The 13845-nt window shown below is 38.1% G+C and overlaps 1 protein-coding gene across 1 annotated transcript in view; it reads left to right on the top strand.

Annotated features, from left to right (window-relative positions):
* The window catches only part of LOC129037898 (protein eyes shut homolog), a 518317-nt gene that overhangs the window by 395861 nt on the left and 108611 nt on the right, over positions 1-13845 (top strand). The window lies entirely within an intron of this gene.

Below are 13845 nucleotides of genomic sequence, written 5' to 3'. Positions count from 1 at the left end.
TACAAGGCCAAGTTATAGCCAAGGACTATGTCTTAGTTGTCTTTATGTTCTTCAGAGTTATTAGGTGTATGATTTTTACATCTGTGTTAGCAGACTACTAAATATTTACTGAATAAATTGCATTAATGAGTGTGCTATGGTCAAACGAGGACTATGTCATCATTTCCCAAGCAACAGAGATCTTAATGAACCCAGTCCCTCAATAACTATTTGGTTGGTGCAAAAGTAATTGCCATTTTAATGGCAAAAAAAATTTAAAAATATTTTTAAAATCTGTACTGTTTTATAAATGTTCCTTAGTTTCTTCCCATACCATATGATTTTTTACATAGATATATTTGATATTTTGTTTCTACTTTTTAGAACAATGACTTTTTCTATTGCTGACCATTAATTTCTAATAGGAAAAATTTATTATTCTCACTTTTTTCCTTCTGTTTCTAACATTAAACTAGTATTGAATTTTTTTTAACAATTCCATGCTCCTAGAACAGTCTGTGTTGATGCAAATAACTTTATGTTAATCTTTTTTTCTTTTTCTTATTTTGCTAGAAATGTCACTTTTTGGTAAAAGACAAATATTTTATCAAATTTTTTTGGTAAAAGGCAAATTGTACGTTCACCTAAGAGCAAACAGAATTTCTGTTTTACCAGAAACCATTAGCCTTTTGTAATTGGCTTCTTTCACTTAGCAAAATACTTTCAAATTTCATCCATGTTACAGAATCTATCAGTAATTCATACACTGCTGGTAGGAGTGTAAAATGTTGCAATAAATTTAGAAAACAGTTTAGCAATTTCTCAAAATGTTAGTTACCATATGACCCAGCAATTCCACTCCAAAGTATATAATCAAGAGAAATAAAATATGTCCATACAAAAACCTGTATAATAATGTTCATAGGAGCATTATTCATAACAGCCCAATAATGGGAGCAACTCAAATGTCTGCCAACAGATGAAGATTTACATGATATAACCAAAATTTGTTATATTTATAGAATGGAATCCATTTGTCTTTTGACTTTCTTTTCCCACATTTTTTGCTTTCAGTAGTTTTAAGATTTAAGAAGTTTTAAATAGCCAAATTTATCACTTTTTTCTACTTCCTTCTATTATGCCAAAGTTAGAAGGATTAATGTTTGTTGACCTATAGTTCTTAATTCTAAAACTGTTATAGTTTCATATTTAATTTATTACTATTTCTCCATAAGTTATTGGGTTACAGGTGGTATTTGGTTACATAAGTTCTTTGGTGGTTATTTGTGAGATTTTGATGCACCCATGGTCCAGACAGTATACACTGCACCATATTTGTAGTCAAATCTCTTGCCTCCCTCCCACTCTTCCCTCCAAGTCTCCAAAGTCCATTGTATCATTCTTATTCCTTTGCATCCTCATAACTTAGTTCCCACGTATCAGTGAGAACATACGATGTTTGATTTTTCATTCCTGAGTTACATCACTTAAAGAACTAAAGAATTAATAGTTTCTAATCTCATCCAGGTCACTGCAAATACTGTTAATTCATTCCTTTCTATGGCTATGTAGTATTCCATTGTATGCGTGTGTGTGTGTGTGTGTGTGTGTGTGTGTATAGAGAGAGAGTATATATATATTGAGTATATATAGAGTATATATGTGTATGTATATATATATATATACAGACACACAAGACAGTTTCTTTATACACTCATTTATTTTTTATTTTTTATTATTATACTTTAAGTTTTAGGGTACATGTGCACAATGTGCAGATTTGTTACATATGTATACATGTGCCATGTTGGTGTACTGCACCCATTAACTCGTCATTTACATTAGGTATATCTCCTAATGCTAACCCTCCCCCCTCCCCCCACCCCACGATAGGCCCTGGTGTGTGATATTCCCCACCCTGTGTACAAGTGTTCTCATTGTTCAATTCCCACCTATGAGTGAGAACATTTGGTGTTTGGTTTTCTGTCCTTGTGATAGTTTGCTCAGAATGATGGTGTCCAGCTTCATCCATGTCTCTACAAAAGATATGAACTCATCCTTTTTTATGGCTGCATAGTATTCCATGGTGTATATGTGACACATTTTCTTAATCCAGTCTATCATTGATGGACATTTGGGTTGGTTCCAAGTCTTTGCTATTGTGAATACTGCCTCAGTAAACATACATGTGCATGTGTCTATATAGCAGCATGATTTATAACCCTTTGGGTATATGCCCAGTAATGGGATGGCTGGGTCAAATGGTATTTCCAGTTTTAGATCCTTGAGGAATCGCCACACTGTCTTCCACAATGGTTGAACTAGTTTACAGTCCCAACAACAGTGTAAAAGCATTCCTATTTCTCCACATCCTCTCCAGCACCTGTTGTTTCCTGACTTTTTAATGATCGTCATTCTAACTGGTGTGAGATGGCATCTCATTGTGGTTTTGATTTGCATTTCTCTGATGGCCAGTGATGATGAGCACTTTTTCATGTGTCTGTTGGCTGTATAAATGTCTTCTTTTGAGAAGTGTCTGTTCATATCCTTCACCCACTTTTTGATGGGGTTTTTTCTTATAAATTTGTTAAAGCTCTTTGTGGATTCTGCATATTACCCCTTGTCATATGGGTAGATTGTAAAAATTTTCTCCCATTCTGTAGGTTGCCTGTTCACTCTGATGGTAGTTTCCTTTGCTGTGCAGAAGCTCTTTAGTTTAATTAGATCCCATTTGTCAATTTTGGCTTTGTTGCCATTGCTGTTGGTGTTTTAGTCGTGAAGTCCTTGCCCCTGCCTATGTCCTGAATGGTATTGCCTAGATTTTCTTCTAGGGTTTTTATGGCTTTAGGTCTAACATTTAAGTCTTTAATCCATCTTGAATTAATTTTTGTATAAGGTGTAAGGAAGGAATCCAGTTTCAGCTTTCTACATATGGCTAGCCAGTTTTCCCAGCACCATTTATTAAATAGGGAATCCTTTCCCCATTGCTTGTTTTTGTCAGGTTTCTCAAAGATCAGATGGTTGTAGATATGTGGTATTATTTCCGAGGGCTCTGTTCTGTTCCATTGATCTATACCTCTGTTTTGGTACCAGTACCATGCTGTTTTGGTTACTGTAGCCTTGTAGTATTGTTTGAGGTCAGGTAGCGTGATGCTTCCAGCTTTGTTCTTTTGGCTTAGGATTGTCTTGGCAATGCGGGCTCTTTTTTGGTTCCATATGAACTTTAAAGTAGTTTTTTCCAATTCTGTGAAGGAAGTAATTGGTAGCTTGATGGGGAAGACATTGAATCTATAAATTACCTTGGGCAGTATGGCCATTTTCACAATATTGATTTTTCCTATCCATGAGCATGGAATGGTCTTCCATTTGTTTGTGTCCTATTTTGTTGAGCAGTGGTTTACAGTTCTCCTTGAAGAGGTCCTTCGCATCCCTTGTAAGTTGGATTCCTAGGTATTTTATTTTCTTTGAAGCAATTGCTAATGGGAGTTCACTCATGATTTGGCTCCCTGTTTCTTATTGGTGTATAGGAATGCTTGTGATTTTTGCATATGGATTTTGTATCCTGAAACTTAGCTGAAGTTGCTTATCAGCTTAAGGAGATTTTGGGCTGAGACAAGGGGGTTTTCTAAATATACAATCATGTCATCTGCAAACAGGCACAATTTTACTTCCTCTTTTCCTAATTGAATACTCTTCTTTTCTTTCTCTTGCTTGATTGCCCTGGCCAGAACTTCCAACACTAGGTTGAATAGGAGTGGTGAGAGAGGGCATCCCTGTCTTGTGCCAGTTTTCACAGGGAATGCTTCCAGTTTTTGCCCATTCAGTATGATATTGGCTGTGGGTTTGTCATAAATAGGGCTTATTATTTTGAGATACATCCCGTCAATACCTAGTTTTCTGAGAGTTTTTAGCATGAAGGCCTGCTGAATTTTGTCAAAGGCCTTTTCTGCATCTATTGAGATAATCATGTGGTTTTTGTCTTTGGTTCTGTTTATATGATGGATTACATTTATTGATTTGCTTATGTTGAACCAGCCTTGCATCCCAGGGATGAAGCCCACTTGATCATGGTGGATAAGCTTTTTGATGTGCTGCTGGATTCGGTTTTCCAGTATTTTATTGAGGATTTTTACATTGATGTTCATCAGGAATATTGGTCTAAAATTCTCTTTTTTGTTGTGTCTTGGCCAGGCTTTGGTATCAGGATGATGTTGGCCTCATGAAATGAGTTAGGGAGGATTCCCTCTTTTTCTACTGATTGGAATAGTTTCAGAAGGAATGGTGCCGGCTCCTCTTTGTACCTCTGGTAGAATTCAGCTGTCAATCTATCTGGTCCTGGACTTTTTTGGGTTGGTAGGCTATTAATTATTGCCTCAATTTTAGAACCTGTTATTGGTCTATTCAGGGATTCAACTTCTTCCTGGATTAGTCTTGGGAGGGTGTATGTATCCAGGAATTTATCCATTTCTTCTAGATTTTCTAGTTTATTTGTGTAGAGGTGTTTGTAATATTCTCTGATGGTAGTTTGTATTTCTGTGGGATCGGTGGTGATATCCCCTTCATTTTTTATTGCGTCTATTTGATTCTTCTCTCTTTTCTTCTTTATTAGTCTTGCTAGCAGTCCATCAATTTTGTTGATCTTTTCAAAAAACCAGCTCCTGGATTCATTGATTTTTTGAAGGGTTTTTTGTGTCTCTATCTCCTTCAGCTCTGCTCTGATCTTAGTTATTTATTGCCTTCTGCTAGTGTTTCAATGTGTTTGCTCTTACTTCTCCAGTTCTTTTAATTGTGATGTTAGGGTGTCAATTTTAGATCTTTCCTGCTTTCTCTTGTGGGCATTTTGTGCTATAAATTTCCCTCTACACACTACTTTAATTGTGTCCCAGAGATTCTGGTATGTTGTGTCTTTGTTCTCATTGGTTTCAAAGAACATCTTTATTTCTGCCTTCATTTCGTTATGTACCCAGTAGTCATTTAGGAGCAGTTTCCATGTAGTTGAGCAGTTTTGAGTGAGTTTCTTAAACCTGCATTCTAGTTTGATTGCACTGTGGTCTGAGAGACAGTTTGTTATAATTTCTGTTCTTTTATATTTGCTGAGGAGGGCTTTACTTCCAACTATGTGGTCAGTTTTGGAATAAGTGTGATGTTGTGCTGAGAAGAATGTATATTCTGTTGATTTGGGGTGGAGAGTTCTGTAGATGCCTATTATGTCTGCTTGGTGCAGAGCTGAGTTCAATTCCTTGATATCCTTGTTAACTTTCTGTCGCTTTGATCTGTCTAATGTTGACTGTGGGGTGTTAAAGTCTCCCATTATTATTGTGTTGGAGTCTAAGTCTCTTGTAGGTCTCTAAGGACTTGCTTTATGAATGTGGGTGCTCCTGTATTGGGTGCATAGATATATATTTAGGATAGTTAGCTCTTTTTTTGAATTGATCCCTTTACTTATGTAATGGCTTTCTTTGTCTCTTTTGATCTTTGTTGGTTTAAAGTCTGGTTTATCAGAGACTAGGATTGCAACTCCTGCTTTTTTTTATTTTCCATTTGCTTGGTAGATCTTCCTCCATCCCTTTATTTTGAGCCTATGTGTGTCTCTGCACATGAGATGGGTCTCCTGAATACAGCACACTGATGGGTCTTGACTCTTTATCCAATTTGCCAGTCTGTGTCTTTTAATTGGAGCACTTAGCCCATTTACACTTAAGGTTAATATTGTTATGTGTGAATTTGATCCTGTCATTATGATGTTAGCTGGTTATTTTGCTCATTAGTTGATGCAGTTTCTTCCTAGCATCAATGGTCTTTACAATTTGGCATGTTTTTGCAATGGCTGGTACTGGTTTTTCCTTTCCATGTTTAGTGCTTCCTTCAGGAGCTCTTGTAAGGTAGGCCTGGTGGTGACAAAATCTCTCAGCATTTGTTTTTCTGTAAAGGATTTTATTTCTCCTTCACTTATGAAGCTTAGTTTGGCTGGATATGAAATTCTGGGTTGAAAATTCTTTTATTTAAGAATGTTGAATATTGTCCCCCCACTCTCTCCTGGCTTGTAGGGTTTCTGCCAAGCAAGCTGCTGTTAGTCTGATGGGCTTCCCTTTGTGGGTAACCCAACCTTTCTCTCTGGCTGCCCTTAACATTTTTCCCTTCATTTCAACTTTGGTGAACTGACAATTATGTGTCTTGGAGTTGCTCTTCTCAAGGAGTATCTTTGTGGAGTTCTCTGTATTTCCTGAATTTGAATGTTGGCCTGCCTCGCAAGGTTGGGAAAGTTCTCCTGGATAATATCCTGAAGAGTGTTTTACAACTTGGTTCCATTCTCCGTCACTTTCAGGTACACCAATCAGACATAGATTTGGTCTTTTCACATAGTCCCATATTTCTTGGAGGCTTTATTTGTTTCTTTTTACTCTTTTTTCTCTAAACTTCTCTTCTCATTTCATTTCATTCATTTGATCTTCAGTCACTGATACCCTTTCTTCCACTTGATCAAATCGGCTACTGAGGTTTGTGCATGCATCACGTAGTTCTCGTGCCATGGTTTTCAGCTCCATCAGGTCATTTAAGGTCTTCTTTACACTGTTTATTCTTGTTAGCCATTCATCTAATTTTTTTTCAAGGTTTTTAACTTCTTTGTGATGGGTTCGAACATCCTCCTTTAGCTCGGAGAAGTCTGTTATTAGCGATCGTCTGAAACCTTCTTCTCTCAACTCGTCAAAGTCATCTCCATCCAGCTTTGTTCAGTTGCTGGTGAGGAGCTGTGTTCCTTTCGAGAAGAGGCACTCTGATTTTTAGAATTTTCAACTTTTCTGCTCCAGTTTCTCCCCATCTTTGTGGTTTTATCTACCTTTGGTCTTTGATGATGGTGACATACAGATGGGGTTTTGGTGTGGATGTCCTTTCTGTTTGTTCATTTTCCTTCTAACAGTCAGGACCCTCAGCTGCAGGTCTGTTGGAGTTTCCTGGAGGTCCACTCCAGACCCTGTTTTCCTGGGTATCACCAGCGGAGGCTGCAGAACAGCAAATATTGTAGAACGGCAGATGTTGCTGCCTGATCCTTCCTCTGGAAGCTTCCTCTCAGAGGGTCACCTGGCTGTATGAGGTATCAGTCATCCCCTATTGGTAGGTGTCTCCCAGTTAGGCTACTCGGGGGTCAGGGACCCACTTGAGGAGGCAGTCTGTCCGTTCTCAGATCTCAAACTCCGTGCTGGGAGAACCACTACTCTCTTCAAAGCTGTCAGACAGGGATGTTTAAGTCTGCAGAAATTTCTACTGCCTTTTGTTCAGCTATGCCCTGCCCCCAGAAGTGGAGTCTACAGAGGCAGGCAGGACTCCTTGAGCTGCAGTGGGTTCCACCCAGTTTGAGCTTCCCAGCCACTTTGTTTACCCACTCAAGCCTCAGCAATGGTGGACGCCCCTCCCCCAGCCTCACTGCCACCTTGCAGTTCAATCTCAGACTGCTGTGCTAGCAGTGAGCAAGGCTCTGTGGGCATGGGACCCTCTAAGCCAGGTGCGGGATATAATCTCCTGGTGTGCCATTTGCTAAGACCATTGGAAAAGCACAGTATTAGGGTAGGAGTGTCCCAATTTTCCAGGTACCATCTGTCACGGCTTCCCTTTGCTAGGAATGGGAATTCCCCGATGTCTTGCACTTTCTGGGTGAGGTGATGCCCCACCCTGCTCCGTAGGCTGCACCCACTATCTGACAAGCCCCAGTGAGATGAACCTGGTACCTCAGTTGGAAATGCAGAAATTACCCATCTTCTGTATCGCTCATGCTGAGAGGTGCAGACTGGAGCTGTTCCTATTTGGCCATCTTGGAACCTCTGCCACTCATTGCTGATTGATGGGCATTTGGATTGGTTCCATGATTTTGCGATTGTGAATTGTGCTGCTATAAACATGCATGTGCAAGTATCTTTTTTGAATAATGACTTCTTTTCCTCTCAATAGATACCCTGTAGTGGGACTGCTGGATCAAATGGTAGTTCTACTTTTAGTTCTTTAAGGAATCTCCACACAGTTTTCTAGTTTACATTCTGTACTAGTTTACATTCCCACCAGCAGTGTAGAAGTGTTCCCTTCCACCACATTCACACAAACATCTACTTTTTTAAATTTTTTTATTATGGCCATTCTTGCAGGAGTAAAGTGGTATCACATTGTGGTTTTGATTTGCATTTACCTGATCATTAGTAATGTTGAGCATTTTTTCAGATGTTTGTTGGCATTTGTATATCTTCCTATTCATGTCCTTAGCCCACTTTTTTGATAGGATTGTTTGTTTTCTTACTAATTTTAGTTCATTACAGCTTCTGGATATTAGTCCTTTGTCAGATGTATAGATTGTGCAGATTTTCTCCATTCCCACTGCTTGTTATTGTTCTGTTCAGGATACGTAATTCTTCTTGATTTATGCTGGAAGTGTTGTATTTTTCCAGGAATTTATCCATCTCTTCTAGGTTTTCTAGTTTATGTGCATAAAGGTGTTCATAGTCACCTTGAATGATCTTTTGTATTTCAGTGGTGTCAGTTATAACATCTCCTGTTTCATTTCTTAGTGAGGTTATTTGGATTTTTTCTCTTCTTGGTTAATCTTGCTAATGGTCTATCAATTTTATTTATCTTTTCAAAGAACCAGTTTTTCATTTCATTTATCTTTTGTATTTTTTAGTTTCAATTTCATTTAGTTCTGATCTGATATTGGTTATTTCCTTTCTTCTGCTGGTTTTGGGTTTGGTTTGTTCTTGTTTCTCTATTTCCTTGAGGTGTAACCTTAGACTGTCTGTGTGCTTTCAGACTTTTTGATGTAGGTGTTTAGGCTATGAACTTTCCTCATAGCACTGTCTTTGCTGTATCCCAGAGGTTTTGATAGGTTGTATCATTATTGTCATTCAGTTCAAATAATTTTTTAAATTTCCATCTTGACTTTTTTTAATCAAATACTAATTCTGGAGCAGGTTATTTAATTTCCATGTATTTGCATGGCTTTGAAGGTTCCTTTTGGAGTTGATTTCAAGTTTTACTCCACTGTGGTCTGAGAGAGTGCTTGATGTAATTTCAATTTTCTGAAATTTATTGAGGCTCATTTTATTGTCTATCATATGGTCTTTCCTGCAGAAAGTTCCAGCACTGTTGAATAGAATGTATTTTCTGTGGTTTTTGGATGAAATGTTCTGTATATATCTGTTAATTCCATTTGATCCAAGGTATAGTTCAAATCCATTGTTTGTTGACTTTCTGTCTTCATGAAGTATTTAGTGCTGCCAGTGGAGTATTGAAGTCCCCCACTATCATTGTGTTGCTGACTGTCTCATTTCTTAGGTCTATTAGTAATTGTTTTATAAATTTGGGAGCTGCAGTGTTAGGTGCATATGTGTTTAGGTTTGTGATATTTTCCTGTTGGACAAGGCCTTTTATCATTATATACTGTCCTTGTCTCTTTTAACTGCTGTTGCTTGAAAGTTCATTTGTCTGATATAAGAATAGCTACCCCTGCTTTTGGTGTCCATTTGCATGAAATACCTTTTTCCATCCCTTTACTTTATGTGAGTTCTTATGTTAGGTGAGTCTCCTGAAGGCAGCAGATGGTTGGTGAGTTCTTATCCATTCTGCTGTTCTGTATCTTTTAAGTGGAGAATTTAGGTCATTTACATTCAATGTTAGTATTGAAATATGAGGTAGCCTTGTTTTCATTGTGCTCTTTGTTGCCTATGTACTTTGTTTTTTTGGTTTTTGACCTTTTTATTTTCTTTGCTTTTTAACTTGTATTTTTGTTTTATAGATCCTGTGTGATTTATGCTTTAAAGAGGTTCTGTTTTGATGTGCTTACAGGATTTTTTCCCCAAGATTTAGAGCTCCTTTTAGCAGTTCTTATAGTGGTGGCTTGGTAATGGTGAATTCTCTCAGCATTTGTTTGTCTGAAAATGACTATATCTTTCCTTCACATATGATGCTTAGTTTCACTGGATACAAAATCCTTTGCTGATAATTGTTTTGTTTGAGGAGGCTGAAGATGGGTCCCCAATCCCTTCTAGCTTGTAGATTTTCTGCTGAGAATCTGCTGTTAATCTGATAGGTTTTTCTTTATAGGTTACCTGGCACTTCTGTCTCACAGCTCTTAAGATTCTTTCCTTTGTCTTAATTTTAGCTAACCTGATGACAATGTGCCTAGGAGATGATGATCCTTTTGCAATGAATTTCCCAGGTGCTCTTTGTGCTTCTTGTATTTGGATGTCTATGTCTCTAGCAAGGCTGGGGAAGTTTTCCTCAATTATCCCCCCAAATATGTTTTCCAGGCTTAGAATTCTTTTATTCCTCAGGAACGACGATTATTCTTAGGTTTGGTTGTTTAACATAATCCCAGACTTCTTGGAGGCTTTATACATATTTTCTTATTTTTTGTCTCTGTTGGATTGGGTTAATCCAAAGACCTTGTCTTTGAGCTCTGAATTTCTTTCTTCTACTTGTTCAATTCTATTATTAAGACTTTCCAGAGCATTTTACATTTCTAAAAGTGTGTCCAAAGTTTCCTGAATTTTTTCTCTCATTTTTGCTTTAAGCTATTTCCTTGAATATTTCTCCCTTCACTACTTGTATCATTTTTTGAATTTCCTCACATTGGGCTTCGCCTTTCTCTGTTCTCTCCCTGATTCACTTAACAACTAACCTCCTGAATTCTTTTTCAAGTATCTCAGGGATTTCTTCTTGGTTTGGATCCAGTGCTGGTGAACTAGTGTGATTTTTGGGGGGTGTTGATGAGCCTTGTTTTGTCATATTACTAGGGTTGGTTTTCTGGTTCCTTCTCATTTGGGTGGGCTCTGTCAGAGGGAAGGTCTAGGGCTGAAGGCTGTTGCTCAGATCATTTTGTCCCATGGGGTGTTCCCTTGATGTATTACTCTCCCCTTTTCCTGTGGTTGTGGCTTCCTGTGAGCCGAACTGTGGTGATTGTTGTCTCTCTTCTGGGTCTAACCATCCAGCAAGTCTACCTAACTCTGGGCTGGTACTGGCCATTGTCGGCATAGATTCCTGTAATGTGAACCATCTATGGGTCTCTCAGCCATGGATACCAGCACTTGTTCTGGTTGAGGTGGCAAAGGGCACAATGGACTCTGTGAGGGTCCTTAGCTTTGGTGGTTTAATGCTCTATTTTTGTGCTGCTTGGCCTCTTGCCTAGAGGTGGCACTTTCCAGAACAGCTGTAGTGTGGACAGGGATGGGCAGCGGGTGGGGCCCTAGAACTCCCAAGATTATATGGCCTTTGTCTTCCTACTACCAGGGTGGGTAGGGAAGGACCATCTGGTGGGGGCAGGGCTAGGCATGTCTAAGCTCAGAGTCTCCTTGGGTAGGTTTTGCTGTGGCTGCTGTGGAGGATGGGGGCGAGATTCCCAGGTCACTGGAGTTGTGTACCTAGGAGGATTATGGCTGCCTCTGCTGAGTCATGCAGGTTGTCAGGGAAGTAGAGGAAAGCCAGCAGTCACAGCCCTCACACCCAGCTCCCATGCAAACTGAAGGGCCAGTCTCATTCCCACCATGCCCCCACAACAGCCCCGAGTCTATTCCCAGGTGGGGGGTGAGAGAGGCTTGAAAACTTGCTGGAGGCTTTCCGCCTCCCAGCTGCAAAAGAAAAGGGCTTTAGTTCTTCCCCTGCTTGTGAAGTCTGCAAGTGGGATTGGCGCCCTCCCCCAAGTTCTGGCCAGGAGGCTTCTCGCCTGGTTCAAGTTGTTACAAAGTTCAGCTACAGAATTCCTTCTCCCTTTGGGGTTTTGCCCCCTGTTCTTCTGGCCGCTCTCCTGATGGATCCCTGTGGTGCCAGGCAGGAATGGGCTGCTTGGGGACCCAGCAAGCTCCCAGGGCCTTTCCTGCTCCTTCCTCTACCCCTGTATTTCACTTGGCTCGGCTCTCTAACTTGACTTGGCTCCAGGTAAAGTCAGAAACTTCTCCTGCAAAGGGACCTGGACCTTCAGTTTCTCCAGTGGAGGTGTGTGCTCGGGAGAGGAGGGTCTCCTTTTCCCACTTCTGCAGCTGGGGTGCTCACAGTATTTGGGGTGTCTCCAGGTCCTGCAGCAGCAGTCCACTTCCTTCAGAGGGTCTGTGGGTCCTCTGGGGATTGCTGGTTTGTTCTTGCAGTAACATTTAATTTTTTATGAAGCTAAGGTTTATTTTGTAATATGTGGTAATGATCAATTTATCAGTAATATTTAATGAATGATCTTCCTTTTTCTCATTAATTTGAAAAGCCACTCACAGTAAAAATCTTCCAGGTATATTTGTGTCTTATGCTGTACTCACTCCATACCTTCATGTTTCCATTAAGATCACATTGAATTGATAAAATCACTTAGTGGGAATTGGCATGTCTATTATATTAAAATTTCCTATTTGAAAGTATTTCTACTTACTAATAATTTACTTTATGTCCCTCAATGATTTAAGGTTTTCTTTATTTAGACCTTGCCTGTGACATATTATAGTTATGTTATAAATGAAAGAGAGAAGAGATTGTGGGATGCTATCTTCCTTTATTTCCAACTCCAATCTAGCTGTCACTTGTGAGATGCATATTCTGAAGTCAGTGGGCAGCTTGGTGGAAGTAGGTTCCTGAGTTATAGAAATTGGAGTATCTATTCTGCTTTCCTTTGCATTGGGCAAGAGGCTGGAGATTAGCCTAGACAAAATTGGAGCAAAGTGAATCCAGAAGAAAAATGTAAGGACCTGGGGCAAATATTAACAAATTAGAAAAAAAGAACAATAATGCAAATAAAAGTAACTTAGGAAAGGGGAATCATTGAAAATGAAGCTGAAACAAATGAAATCGAAAAAAAGACAAAAGATAAAAATATAAGAAACTCATTTTAAGATATAAAGCATAGAAATAAACCAAAATAAATTACAAAAACGCAATTATTGATGAAAGTGAAATAAATAAAGTACAAAAGAACTTGGTTATTATTAAAGCTAAAGAAAATAAGTTCTTCAAGGTATGATTAGAGTAAAAAGATGAAAAATATGATTAGGAATGAGAATGTGACATAATCATAGATAAATGAGAAATTTTTTTCTTAGAGAATAAAATATGTATGTCCATTGCAAACAAACTTTAAAACTTGGAGAAAATGAATGTTCTTCTAGAAAACCATAATTATTCAAATTGACTCATAAATGAAAAAACATTTTTAACTGCTACATTAGCATCTTCAAAGGTAATTAAACATGTACTATTTTAAAAGTCACCACAATAATACACATTTGTAAGTATTTCATCGCATCTATTAAGAACGGATTATTTCAGTGTTACTTATTCCAGACAATAGAAAAAGGTGAGTGCTTCTCAATTCATTTTATTAACCCAGCATAGCATTAGCACAATAAAACAAAACTATGGACCAATTTCACTAAATGCCTGTAGGGGACAGAAAAAGGTAAATATTAGCAAATATAATCAAACAATGTACCAAAATATATATTACTACTAAGGAATGTTCTAAGAATACCAAGGTTATTCAATACCAGGAAATTTATCAACATAATGCAAAATCAAAAAATAAACTAAAGGAAAATATTTTTTGATTAATCAATACTAAAATGTCATCAGATAGATACAAATAAGACATCCAATCAAATTCAACAGACATAATTGTTTTATTGTTTATAAGAAAATTAGAAAATAGAAACTAAAAACTGGAATAAAATACTAAAATTTAATAAAGCCTAGTTTGAAACCAAAAGGACATAGTATTCCTAGTGTTAAAACACTAAAACCTCTTCAATTAAAATCAGAACTTGACAAGGATGCCTAGTATAACTATTATTATTTGCCATATTCTTGAGAAGGTCCAAGCAAATGCAATAAGATAAAAATAATCGATACTCATAG

Source organism: Pongo pygmaeus, chromosome 5, assembly GCF_028885625.2.
Source record: "Pongo pygmaeus isolate AG05252 chromosome 5, NHGRI_mPonPyg2-v2.0_pri, whole genome shotgun sequence".
NCBI classification, from domain to species: Eukaryota; Metazoa; Chordata; class Mammalia; order Primates; family Hominidae; genus Pongo; species Pongo pygmaeus.
This window is presented reverse-complemented; position numbering and strand designations above follow the sequence as displayed.